At 47.9% G+C, this 14,359-nt stretch overlaps 1 long non-coding RNA gene across 1 annotated transcript in view; it reads left to right on the top strand.

Moving 5' to 3' along the window:
- LOC310695126 overlaps nt 1–14,359 on the top strand; it is a 277,420-nt gene that overhangs the window by 260,870 nt on the left and 2,191 nt on the right. The gene's annotated exons all lie outside the window — the stretch shown is intronic.

The raw sequence follows: 14,359 nt of genomic DNA, 5'->3' as shown, positions 1-14,359 counted from the left end.
GAAGTGTGCCTTTGATCACACACAGCCCCTCCCTCTTTCATAACTTCTTGGGGGCTAACTTTCTATCTGGCTACCTACCCCAGATTGATGGTGGAGAGGAGAAAGAATATTTCGCAGCTGCCATCTTTGCCCATATGACTAAAAGCAAACGGACCAGAGAAGAAGAATTGGGGGATTTGCTGGTTGGGGAGAGAACGAAGAAAGATCAAGACTAGAGGAGATTAAAAGTGATATACGGGTAACAAGAAGCGTGGATTCAAAATACGATTGCCTCCCCCACTTTGCACACATTCAGGAAGCAGGGGGAAGTGAGAAACTAAGAAATTAATTTCATTCAGAGCATGTGTGGGAAACATTCTGGGATGGGTTTATCTCCCATTGGACAGACCTGTATGAATGAGGGGCTTTCGGAGATGTGTTTTCCTAATACGAAAGATGTTCTCAGGGTTATTCATGGGTACACTTAGTCACAAGAGCCCCCGCGCAGCTCAAAAGCGGACACATTTTTTTGACACTGGGACGTCAACGCTGCTTAAATGTCCTGTTCATTTTGAAATCTTATATCACAAAAGACATATCTGGAAAAGGACATATGACATGCTAATACAGTGGTACCTCGGGTTACATACGCTTCAGGTTACAGACTCCGCTAACCCAGAAATAGTGCTTCACGTTAAGAACTTTGCTTCAGGATGAGAACAGAAATTGTGCTCCGGTGGCGCGGCGGCAGCAGGAGGCCCCATTAGCTAAAGTGGTGCTTCAGCTTAAGAACAGTTTCAGGTTAAGTACGGACCTCCAGAAAGAATTAAGTACTTAACCCAAGGTACCACTGTATAATAAATAATAATTTTTTATTTATACCCCGCCCTTCCCGGTTCAGAAAACCGGGCTCAGGGTGGCTAACAACAAATTTAAAACACTTACTTGATGCAACAAAAAAACAGCATAAAATACAGTATAAAACGTGAATAACAATAAATTCAGAATTCAAAAATAAATTTAGGGGGAAATCCATCCAATAAACATTAGATGATCACCAGGGCTAGCTGGCTAAATTAGTCCTGTTTGGGCCAGCGAGGAGACCAGGGGAGAATTAGCTGTGGGATCCCAGAGCTACAAAGATGGCAAAGCATATGAAGGGGCAAGATGACCTTTGCAGCCTTGAGGCATGGTGGAAAGGCGATGATAATCAGAAACAATCATCGCTTCTTCACGCAGTGCATAGTTAAACCCTGGGAACTTGCTCCTGCAGGAGGGAGTGATGGCAACCAACCTACATGGCTTTAAAAGAGGACTACACACACCCATGAAGGCCACTAGCAGTTGGGGCAGCAATGCTTCTGAAGCCCAGTTTCTGGAAACCGCAGAAGGGCAGAGGGCTCTTGCGCTGAGATCCTGCCTGTGGGTTTCTCATCAGGACATCTGGTTGGCCACTATAAGACCAGGTTGCCGGACTAGATGGCAGTGGCGTAGCGTGGGTTGTCAGCACCCGGGGCAAGGCAAGTAATTTGCGCCCCCTAACCCGTGGATTTGCGCCCCCTAACCCTAACCCCCAGATGTTGCGCCCGGTGCGGCCGGCCCCCCCTGCACCCCCCATGCTACACCACTGCTAGATGGGCCATTGGCCTGATCCAGGAGGCTCTTCTTATGATCTTAATGAGGACGGTGACACAAGGGCCGACATTTATGCCAAAATCCAGCATCGCCTGGGCTTGGGAAGTGCAGCTTTCTCCCGATTGAAGTGCAGAGTGTATGAGGACCAGGACATTCGCAGGGAAACCAAAATGCTTGTTTACAAAGTTATTGTCCTACCAACCTTACTGTATATTTGTGAAACGTGGACCACTTATAAACACCATCTCCAACTTCTTGAAAGTTTCCATCCACAGTGTCTTTGGAAATTTTTATGCATCCCATGGTAAGACAGGCGGACTAATGCCAGTGTACTGGAAGAAGCAAAGATCACCAGTGTCGAAGCAGTGATTCTTCAACATCAACTTTGCTGGACTGGTCATGTTGTGCGGATGCCTGATGATCGTCCTCCAAAGCAACTATTCTATTCCGAACTTAACAATGGAAAGCGTAATGCTGGTGGTCAACAAAAGAGGTCTAAAGACTCTCTCAAGGCAAATCTTTTAAAAATGTAGTATAAACACTGACAACTGGGAAACACTGGCCTGCAAACGCTCCAATTGGAGAACAGCCTTTACCAAAGGTGTCATGGGCTTTGAAGACACTTAAACTCAATAGGGAGAAATGTGCTAAGAGGAAGGCACACTTGGCAAACCCTCACCGTGATCAACTCCCACCTGGAAACCTCTGTCCCTACTGTGGCAGGATGTGTGGATCCAGAATTGGTCTCCACAGTCACTTACGGACTCACTGTTAAAACCATGTTCATGGAAGACAATCTTACTCGGCGACGAGGGATCGCCAAAGAAGAAGAAGATATATGTATCTGAAGAAGAAGAAGACTCTTACTTTAGCAATGGTGATTCGATGACCTCCTCCACTATACCTTAGCTTAGTGAGCAGGCTAGCTTAGGGTTGTGTTCTGATCTCATGCTGCATCACATGGGCAAGGCAGATCAGGCGTTGCAGAACCATGGAGAGCTCCAAGTGAAGGACGTGCCCCAACAGAGGTTGAGAGCTGGCAAAGGCCTTTTAAGCCTTTGCTTCCGGATGACCTGTTCTAGGCTCCGCCTCTTGTAAAGGGCCAGCCTTAAAGGGCCAGCCCTTGGGCATAAAGAGCTCTCCCCTTTCCCACAGTCTGCATCCTGGTATGTGCCCCGCACTGCTTGACCAGGGAGGTCTGTGGGTTCCTCAGAGGAAGGTCCGTGTGAGGAACCTGGCTGTGACCCTATAAGCCTAGGTGGTCTTCTGGGGGCTCCTGATCCCCACCAGCCAGCTCAGACACCTGAAACTGCTCGGTCTCATAGGAAGAATGTATAAAACCAGCTCAAATATATGTTGGAAATGTAAGGAAAAAGAAGGGACTTTTTACCATATGTGGTGGGATTATAGTAAAATTTAAAAATATTGGGAAACAATATACAATGAGTTGAAGAAAATGTTCCAGTTAACATTTGCAAAGAAGCCTGAAGCATTTTTGTTAGGGATTGTAGGGAAAGACCTGCCAAGGAAATTGAAAAACGTCTTTATTAAGAGTCTTAATAGCACAAGGATGGAAGAATGAAGAAATCCTGACCAAAGAACTGTGGCAAGAGAAACTGATGGACTATGCGGAATTGGCGAAGTTGACACATAAACTACGTGATAAGGACAACTGTGACTTTAAAGAAGAATGGGAACCTTTTACAAAGTACTTAAAGAAACAACAAAATGAACTGAACTCCTTGGCAGGTTTTGAATAAACACTCACAAACTTTTTATTGGTAACATATAGATAGATAAATTGAGGATCTTTACAATTTTATAATATACAGAGAATAACATGTGCTGAAAAACCAGAGAGAGGAGCTGAGGGAAGTCCAGGGGTGTGTGGGAGGGTGGGTTTTTCTTTCTTGGGGAGGGAAAATGGGGAGGAAAAATGAGGGTGATGTGTTTTTGATGAATTGTTATGTTGAAATTCCTAATAAAAATATTCAAAAAAAGAAAGAAAAGAAACGGCTCGGTTTCCTTATCCAGTGCCTCTGCAGCCTCCGACTCTCCATCTTGATTTGTGCCAGGGTTCATGATACCCAGGAGTAAGGGGGGTGCCTGCTTCTTCCAGCACCTACCAGCATCATCTGCACCTTATTTTTCCAAAGGTGAACAGGAAGGTCTTGGCCTGCTGGCAGAAGGACAATAAAGAGGAAGGCAGTCTAACCTCTCTCAGGAGGAAACCCCCACAATGTAGGAACTGACACAGAAAAGGCCCTTTCTCGTGTCACCACCAGCCATGTTGCTGATGCTGATGAGACCTAGAGAAGGCTCTCACCTGAGGATCTTAACACCTGGGTAGGTTTGTAAAGGGAGCTATGATCCTTCAGGTAGCCTAGGTCCAAGCCATATAGGGCTATTTTATAGGTCCTCACCAGCACTTGGGAGTGTGCCTGTAAATCATGGGTAGGCAAACTAAGGCCCGGGGGCCGGATCCGGCCCAATCACCTTCTAAATCCAGCCTGCAGACGGTCCAGGAATCAGAGTGAGTAGAATGTGTGCTTTTATTGAAAATGCTTCTCTGGGTTATTTGTGGGCTCTGTCTGGTGTTTTTACAGGAGTAGAATGTGTGCTTTTATTTTAAAAGCATCTCTGGGTTATTTGTGGGGCATAGGAATTCGTTCGTTTTTCCCCCTCCAAAAGATTGTCTGGCCCCCCACAAGGTCTGAGGGACAGTGGACCGGCCCCCTGCTGGAAAAGTTTGCTGACCCCTGCTGTAAATGGACCAGTAGCTGTTTCAACAGGGGAATAGAACAGCCTCCCTGTAACAGGCCCCAGTCAGCAGTCTGGACCAGATGAAGCTCCCTTCCTCGCAGGAGACCCACCGATTTCTTCCCTCCTTCCATTTCCACTTCCCGCCTCCTGCAGTTTGCAGGGCTGAGAGCTCGCTGAATTATTTACCACCCCCGCCGACTCGTGGAGGAGCTGCAGAAGAGGGGCGAGGAAGCGGAAGCCACCAGAGACCCTGCCAGAGAGAAAAATGCAGAGAGGTAGGAAAGAACGGAGGCTTAATTAATTGCTACCTCCCCACCCCCACTCCTGCCTCTCTGCCAAATAAAATGCTTCCAAGCAGGGCCTTCTGGGAGGGCTGGGCTCACTGTCCCCATGGCAAAGACCAGCCAAACAACACATGGCGAATGGCATTGCTTGAGGAGCGCAGCTCCCACCCCACCCCCAATCTGAGGCTGTTCAGAGATCCGCCTGGTCCTCACTGTTGGGAGATGCTATTATCTCTTTCACACTGGGATTCAGCTAGATCCGCTCCATATGACCCATGGAATTAGCATCCATCTCTATTCGCTTGCACAGAGCTTATGCAGTCGTTAGACACTGGTCTCCTGCATGCCGTACCTTTAAGGCACATCCAACATGCATTTTCCTTCATTCTGTGCTTCTTCCATCTCTTTTTATTCTCCTTTAACCGATGCACCTGGGTCATTTCCTGTGTGTGCCTCTTATTGTGTGTTCTTCATACTGGCCATTGACCGTAACAATAAAGGTCGGCCCAGTATACCTGAGGGACGTGGGTGGTGCTGTGGGTTAAACCACAGAGCCTAGGACTTGCCGATCAGAAGGTCGGCGGTTTGAATCCCCACGACGGAGTGAGCTCCTGTTGCTCAGTCCCTGCTCCTGCCAACCTAGCAGTTCGAAAGCACATCAAAGTGCAAGTAGATAAATAGGTACCGCTCCGGCGGGAAGGTAAACGGCGTTTCCGTGCGCTGCTCTGGTTTGCCAGAAGCGGCTTAGTCATGCTGGCCACATGACCCGGAAACTATACGCCGGCCAATAAAGCGAGATGAGCGCCGCAACCCCAGAGTTAGTCACGACTGGACCTAATGGTCAGGGGTCCCTTTACCTTTACAGTATACCTGAAGGAGCGCCTCCACCCCCATCGTTCTGCCTGGACACTGAGGTCCAGCTCTGAGGGCCTTCTGGCGGTTCCCTCACTGCGAGAAGCAAAGCTACAGGGAACCAGGCAGAGGGCCTTCTCGGTAGTGGCGCCCGCCTTTTGGAACGCCGTCTGATCAGATATCAAAGAGATAAACAACTACCTGACATTTAGAAGACAGCTAAAGGCAGCCTTGTTCAGGGAAGTTTTTAATGTGTGACATTTTAATGTACAGTGGTACCTCGGGTTAAGTACTTAATTCGTTCCGGAGGTCCATACTTAACCTGAAACTGTTCTTAACCTGAAGCACCACTTTAGCTAATGGGGCCTCCAGCTGCTGCTGCGACGCCAGAGCACGCTTTCTGTTCTCATCCTGAAGCAAAGTTCTTAACCTGAGGTATTCTTTCTGGGTTAGTGGAGTCTGTAACCTGAAGCGTATGTAACCTGAAGCGTATGTAACCCGAGGAGGTACCACTGTATTTTTAATCTTTGTTGGAAGCCGCCCAGAGTTGCTGGGGAGACCTTGCCAGATGGGTGGGGTACAAATAAATAATAATAATAATAATAATAATAATAATAATAATAATAATAATTTGAAGGAAGTTCAGTGCACATCTAAATCACGTAGCTCCCAAGTCACCAAATCCTGAGAACTGTAGTTTCTCCCTCGCAGAGCTGCAATTCCCAGGATTCTCTGGGGAAGTCATGTGCTTTTGATGTGTGTTGAACGTACTTTAAATGTACGGTGTGCGTGTGGCCATAGTCTGCTCTTTATTGAGCCTTTGTTCCATGTGCTGTGTGGATGCTTTAGCTGAGATCCCTGCATTGCAGGGGGTTGGACTAGATGACCCCACAGGGTCCCTTCCGGCTCTAAGATTCAATGACTAATTGTCGTATCACTGACTTGCTTGCAGAGGGTTTAAACATCTTCCACTTCATCGCTCGCTTCTCAGCGCCTTTCCCCATCCCTTCCCAAACCAAAAGTAAACAAATGTGGATTTGTCTCACCAGGGCAGGAAAGTCCTTTAATCTTCATTAGTTGGTAAAGGTAAAGGTACCCCTGACCGTTAGGTCCAGTCGCGGACGACTCTGGGGTTGGGCGCTCATCTCGCTCTATAGGCCGAGGGAGCCGACGTTTGTCCACAGACAGCTTCTGGGTCATGTGGCCAGCCTGACTAAGCCGCTTCTGGCAAACCAGAGCAGTGCATGGAAATGCCGTTTACTTTCCCGCCGGAGTGGTACCTATTTATCTACTTGCACTTTGACGTGCTTTTGAACTGCTAGGTTGGCAGGCGCTGGGACAGAGCAACGGGAGCTCACCCCGTCGTGGGGATTTAAACTGCGCCAACCTTCCGATCGGCAAGTCCCAGTGGCGTAGCGTGGGGGGTGCAGGGGGGGCCGGCCGCACCGGGCGCAACATTTGGGGGGGGCGCTCGCACTCGCAGCTCTCTGCCCCTACCTGGCTCGAGTGCTAAAATCCACAGGTTCGGGGGCGCAAATTACTTGCCTTGCCCCGGGTGCTGACAACCCACGCTACGCCACTGGCAAGTCCTAGGCTCAGTGGTTTAGACCACAGCACCACCCGTGTCCCTAATCTTCATTAGTACGTTTGTTATTTATGTTATTATTACATTTCTATCCAGCCTTTTTTCCAGAGAGCTCAAGCTGGCGTACACACTTCTCTCCCTCTTCATTTTATCCTCACCACAACCCTGCAAGGTAGGTTAGGCTGAGGGAAGGCATGATTGGCCCAAAGTCATCCAATGGGCTTTGTGGCTGAGAGGGGATTTGAACCCCGGTCTCTCGGTGTCCTAGTACTCCACAATTGGCTAAATAGTTCTGGTAGGCCCTCACCTCTCTCTTGCAAAATATGGGGAGACACCCCTAGGATGTCAAAATGCAGCGCTTTCTCTCTCATTCTGCCTGCCTTTGACTTTTCATGCGCTCTTTTGGAAGGTTTCCAGGGTTTTCCTCGTCTATTTACTTGGTTCTTGTTTTGCCACCAGTGGTGCTAATGGAGTTAATGAGCGTGAGATGCATTGTCTGAGCGCTGAATTGGCCTCGTGTATTCCTTATGGCATCTCCCAAGGCGCCCCAATTAGACGACACATTTTTTAAACAGGCAAGTTTAAAACCCACCCATTAGCCCTGAAGTCAGCGCTTGAGACTAAGAAGGACTTTTCCGTGCCTCGCTTTTTAGGGCAACCAAAGTGAGGGGGGCAGGGAGAGAGAGAAGAAACTCCTGTATCAGGCAAGGCTACAACACCTGAGGCTATTTATGGAGGAAGCGAGTTTAAGGACAAGGGGTGGATGTGATAGAATGATAAAATTCTGCATGGCACAGGAAAAGTGGATAAAGAGAGGTTTCTTTCTCCTCCTTTGATAAGGGACAGCCAGCGAAGTTTAATTTTTGGAAGATTCCGGACAGGAGAAATCAGTCGGCAGTTAAACTGTGGAACTCACTCCCACTTGAAGGAGTGACGGCTGCCAACTCAGATGGCTGTAAAAGAGGACTAAGACAAATTCATGGCAGAGAGGGCTGTCAATGGCTACTCGCCACAACTGCTTTCTTTGTCTTTATGCTTCCCATAAAATATCTTGAAGCATTTTCACAGTAAGGACGCCGACAATTAAAAACGAAGTCCATATATACAAACAATTCCATATATCTGAAAAACAATTTTCCTATGTAAAAATAATTTCAAATCCAATAGAAACAGGCAGACTGTGATAAAGACGTTCTTTCTCCACTGAATATGCCTCTGAATACCACTTTTGTTGGGAATTTACTGCTTTAATCTCCCGCCTTTTCTCTCCATCCAGGGAGCGAAAGGGGGCAGGATTGGTCCTCTTCTTCCTCGTTTCCCCCCCTGCAACAACCTTGTGAGGTAGATTAGGCTGAGAGGTTGTGGCTGGCCCAAGGTCACCCAGTGAACTTCAGGGGTAAGTGGGAACGTTAAGCCATTCTAGACTAGATCAGAGCGTTTTTCATCTACTCCAGTCCTCAAGACTGACAGTGGTCCTCTGTTCAATATGAAGCAGCCAGCCTTTGCCAGCACTTGAACGAAACAAAAAAACTACATCAAACCAATCAGAACCATGTGGGAAACCAGCAAGCGGGATGCAAGCACAAGGCCTTCGCTCCTCTAGTGGTTTTCGGCGACTGGCGTTCAGAAGACTTGTTGCCTCTGTCTACAGAAACAGAGCAGAGCCGTCAATAGGAATCTCCTCCATGAATTTATAAAGGATCTTCACTGGCTCCCAGTACATTTTGCAGCACAATTCAAAGTGTCGGTGCTGACCTTTAAAGCCCTAAACAGCCTCGGTCCTGTATACCTGAAGGAGCGTCTCCACCCCCATCATTTAGTCCGGACACTGAGATCCAGCTCCGAGGGTCTTCTGGTGGTTCCCTCATTGCAAGAAGTGAGGTTACAGGGAACTAGGCAGAGGGCCTTCTCGGTGGTGGCGCCCGCCCTGTGGAACGCCCTCCCATCAGATGTCAAGGAAATAAACAACTACAGTGGTACCTTGGGTTACAGATGCTTCAGGTTACAGACGCTTCAGGTTACAGACTCTGCTAACCCAGAAATAGTACCTCGGGTTAAGAACTTTGCTTCAGGATGAGAACAGAAATCGTGCGGCAGCGGTGGCGCGATTAACGAATTAAGTTCTTAACCAGAGGTACCACTGTATCTGACTTGTAGAAGACATCTGAAGGTAGCCTTGTATAGGGAAGCTGTTAATGTTTGATGTTTTATTATGCTTTTATATTTGTAGGAAGCCACCCAGAGTGGCTGGGGCAACCCAGTCAGATGGGTGGGATAAAAATAAAATGAAATGAAAATTCTTCTTTTCAAGCTATCCTAGTTGGCGGCTTGGGGCCCCTATTCTGATTTATTATGCATATATTCATCGCCTTCTGCACTCACCTCTCAAGGTGATGTACAAAATACAATTGAAAGACCGGTAGTTTTTAAAAACCCCGTTCAAAACAACACAGAAAATGAGAGTGGACATGAACACACACACACACACACACACACACACACAAACACACAACCATGTGGACACCCATGGCAGATTCTCTTCTCTTCTATTTCCAACAGAACAGAAGCTTTGCTGCTTTCAAAGGAGGGCTGTGCTATTTCCGCTTTGCCTTACAACCTTCTGGCGGCGTCCAGGGCTGGGCCCTCTCAAACGCAGGGTCTCGCACTCAGACCTTTTGGGAACCGAGCGCTGGGGAGAGGGGTGGGGGAGACCCTCAAAGCCTGCGAGTCTGTTTCCAGCTCTCTCAGATTCCCCAAGCGGAACCTGAGCCAAGATTTGTCTAGTTTCCAACTTAAACCTCTCCGCAGCTCCAGCCCTAACCCATAAATCTCCCCCTGTCACCTCAGGCTTGGCCCATGCGTGCATGCTCAAACATATGTCTGCAATAATGGAAAAGCAGGCCCAGGTTCACCCAGAGGTTCCCATATCTAGCTTCCCTTCTGTAATTAAAGGGGGGGGGGGGAGAGAGAAAGACAAAAACCTCGAATGGGCAAAGGAACTTTGCAGAGTCTTCTCACAGAGCATCTGGTGGGTCATGTGGGACAGGCTGATGCTGCCCCCTAGTGGTGGCCTAGGAAGCTGCCTTCTGCTATGTCAGACTGAATTTAAGGAAAAACCCCAATTTTTCAAGGAAAACCCCAGAATTGATTGGTGTGGGTGTGTGGGTGTGATTAAAAACCCATCCCTCCCTCCATAGAAACCTGGGAACTGTGGTTCAATGGTGCTGGGATTTGTACATGGGAGGAAACTACCGTTCCTATGGTTCTTTAGGGTGCTTTCAATTGTGCTTTAAATGTATGGTGTTGTTGTTGTTGCTGTTGTTGTTGTTGTTTAGTTCTTTAGTCGTGTCGGACTCTTCGTGACCCCATGGACCAGAGCACGCCAGGCACTTCTGTCTTCCACTGCCTCCTGCAGATTGCTCAAACTCATGTTGGTAGCTTCGAGATCACTGTCCAACCATCTTGTCCTCTGTCATCCCCTTCTGCTTGTGCCCTCCATCTTTCCCAACATCAAGGTCTTTTCCAGGGAGTCTTCTCTTCTCATGAGGTGGGCAAAGTATTGGAGCCTCAGCTTCACGATCTGTCCTTCCAGTGAGCACTCAGGGCTGATTTCCTTAAGTGTGGATAGGTTTGATCTTCTTGCAGTCCATGGGACTCTCAAGAGTCTCCTCCAGCACCATAATTCAAAAGCATCAATTCTTCGGCAATCAGCCTTCTTTATGGTCCAGCTCTCGCTTCCATACACCACTACTGGGAAAACCATAGCTTTAACGATACGGACCTTTGTTGGCAAGGTGATGTCTCTGCTTTTTAAGATGCTGTCTAGGTTTGTCATCGCTTTTCTCCCAAGAAGCAGGCGTCTTTTAATTTCATGGCTGCTGTCACCATCGTAATCATGGAGCCCAAGAAAGTAAAATCTCTCACTGCCTCCATTTCTTCCCCTTCTATTTGCCAGGAGGTGATGGGACCAGTGTAGACACAGCCTATTCATCTAGGTAGCCCAGTAGTGTCGGCTCTGACTGGCAGAGCAGCTCTGCAGCTGTTCATACAGGTGTTTGGCTTGCCTGTTACCTGCTGTCTGGTCCTTTGAGCTGTCAGCGGCTGGATCTGGGGCCTGCAAGGTGCAGCCAGCAAACAGCTCCCTTTATCTTTTAATTTAAACATACTTTGATTTGGGCTGTGCACGATCCTGCAGCCCAACTTCATCTATTTCTCCAACCTGGGGCAGAAAAGCCACGCAGATGCTCCCCCCTCCAATTCCCACCCCCCACTTTTCTGAGCTCTCTGATTGCATTGCCAGATTATCCCTGGCAAGCCTCCCACCCTTGTCTCTCATTCTTTCATCAACTAAACGTCATGGTTTTCTCGAAGGCTGGGTTGGCGGCGAGAACGCAGCTGGGCCAGAGGCACAAAGATCCAAAATGAGACTCAAACACCCTCCTGGCTTCGAGGGAAGCGTCAGAGGAGCTGGTTTCTCCGTTCAGCACATGTTTAAACTATGGATGTGATTCCTACAAGAAGCAGTGATGGCCACCAACTAGGATGTCTTTAAAAGATTAGAGAAATCTATAGAGGCTGTGAGTGGTTATCAGTGGCTACAGACCAAAACAGAGATGACAAAGACCTTCGCGGTTTAACAATATGCTGTGTGAAGAACTTTCACACCCTCCAACATTTCTCCAATGAAAATAGAGACATTCTATCCAACAACATAGTGATGTATGGAAGTGAGAGCTGGACCATAAAGGAGGCTGATTGCCGAAGAATTGATGCTTTTGAATTATGGTGCTGGAGGAGACTCTTGAGAGTCCCATGGACTGCAAGAAGATCAAACCTATCCATTCTTAAAGAAATCAGCCCCGAGTGCTCACTGGAAGGACAGATCCTGAAGCTGAGGCTCCAAGACTTTGGCCACCTCATGAGAAAAGAAGACTCCCTGGAAAAGACCCTGATGTTGGGAAAGATTGAGGGCACAAGGAGAAGGGGACGACAGAGGACGAGATGGTTGGACAGTGATCTTGAAGCTACCAACATGAGTTTGACCAAACTGCGGGAGGCAGTGGAAGACAGGAGTATCTGTTGTGCTCTGGTCCATGGGGTCACGAAGAGTTGGACATGACTAAACGACTAAACAACAATCCAACAACAATTTTACTATTTATGCTCCACTCATCCCAGTACATTTCCAAGCACAATTCGAAGTGTTGGTGCTGACCTTTAAAGCCCTAAATGGCCTCGGCCCCGTATACCTGAAGCAGGCAGAGGGCCTTCTTGGTAGTGGCGCCCGCCCTATGGAACGCCTTCCCATCAGATGTCAAGGAAATAAACAACCACTTGACTTTTAGAAGAGATCTGAAGGCAGCCCTGTTTAGGGAAGTTTTGAATGTTTGATGTTTTATCATGTTATTAATATTCTGTTGGGAGCTGCCCAGGGGGGAATGAATGCATCTTTATTTGCGTCAGCCATAGCAATAAAACAACAATATGATATACAAGAATAAAAATTAAAAAGTCAATTATATGAAATACATTTTAGGGTTTTGAATCAGTAGTCAGAGTGGATCTTATTCTAATTGTCCCAGCTAAAAACCTTGCAACCTTTGCTGTCACCTGCTCATCTTGATCTGCTAAGAGAAAGGGCACTGTGGCAGTGGATGGGCGACCCAGAATGGACAATAAAAGAGGGGTGATAACCTCATTCTTCAAGGCTTTATAAAGAGTGCAAGTCAGAAGGGCATTCACCACCAATTCGGTTTCTGTTGGGAGCCACCCAGAGTGGCTGGGGAATAAATAATAAACTTATTATTATTATTATTATTATTATTATTATTATTATTATTATTATTATTATGAGTTGCCCCAGCCACTCTGGCCAGGGGTCAGGAATCTTTCGCCCACCATGGGACTCAAACCCACAACCCTGAGATTAAGAGTCTTGTCTTCTACCAAATGAGCCACCCCCTTTTACTTGGCTGGAGAACTGCACTGTGGAATCTGGAGAAGCGCGAGTTTCAGAGGATAACTCGTTTCCATTCTAATATTGTTTTGGCTGGGCAAATCTCACAGGCAAAACAGAAGGCAGCTTCCAAAGGTGTAGCCCTAAAACACCCAATATAAGACGCTTCGCTGCTGCCTGGACCAAACTGAAATGTACGTTCCCCAGCACAGCAAAAAATCAGTGTTTGATTCAATTGGATTCGCCCTCGGATTTGTTGCAGAGCGCCTCCTGGTAGCAGCTCTGCGCAACTCTCGTGAAAATCTAAGGGATTGTGACACTTTCCCCTTGCATGCCAAGACAGGCACCAGAAGATTGAGCGGACAGGACCATTTTTGGGTCCACAAGGTGGTTTCTGACCTGCTGCTGTAGAGGGAAGTGAGAGGCCGATGGGGTTAGTCAACCTGGGAAGATAGTCCATCTAGGAGAAGGAAAAATCTAATCCTAAGCCTCCGCAGCCTTGCAGGAGAAGAAAATGCTAATGAGTAAATACTGCAGACTGGAGTTCCTAAGATGGTTGGATGGCGGCTTCTATGCCTCCTTCCAGCAACTCCTGCAGCCAAGTCGGTGCTAAACATATTTCCTTTGGTCCACATCAGCGAGGCCGAGAAGGGAGTGTTGTCGCCTGGGCAGCTCAGGATCTCCATACATACTACTCAGGTTTGCGTCTCGGAATGGTCACTTTGTTCCTGCCAATGCAACAGTGTGACTTCACCCTCAGAGGTGCACTCCATTGTCTCTCGACACAGACGGATGGCAGCCGTGATGGCAATATAAATCAAGCATCTCTCTAAAGCCAGGTAGTTCCGTTGCAAGGAGTCGAGTCAGCTTGATCAGCACAGAAGCCAGTGGCACAAGCTACTGAGAGGAACGTGTTTTTAAGAGAATGCCGCAGTGAGGCCATAGCTCAGTGGTAAGGCACGCGTTGAGGATCCCCGGGTCAGTGGTGGCTCGTGACCATTTGTTCTCTATTCCTTACATTATATACCACCTAGGAGCTCAAGGGGGTTGACATGTTCCTCCCCTTCTGCTTTTTATCCACACAACAACCCTGTGAGGTAGGGTCAGTCTGAAAGGCAGCGACTAGCCCGGGGTCACCCAGTGAACTGGGCGAGGATTCGAACCCTGGACTACTAGGTCCTAGTCCAGCACTCTTAACTGCTACACTCATGCCAGTGAGGTGGAAGGCAAGGGGTCGAAACAGCAGGCAGAACCAGAACCAATCAGAGGCACAGCCAACTAATTCGAACCTTGCCCCATCTTCCC

This window comes from Podarcis liolepis, assembly GCF_965112155.1.
Source record: "Podarcis liolepis genome assembly, chromosome: 15".
Classification (NCBI taxonomy): Eukaryota; Metazoa; Chordata; class Lepidosauria; order Squamata; family Lacertidae; genus Podarcis; species Podarcis liolepis.
Note: the sequence above shows the minus strand (reverse complement) of the source record. Positions and strands in the feature narration are given on the sequence as shown.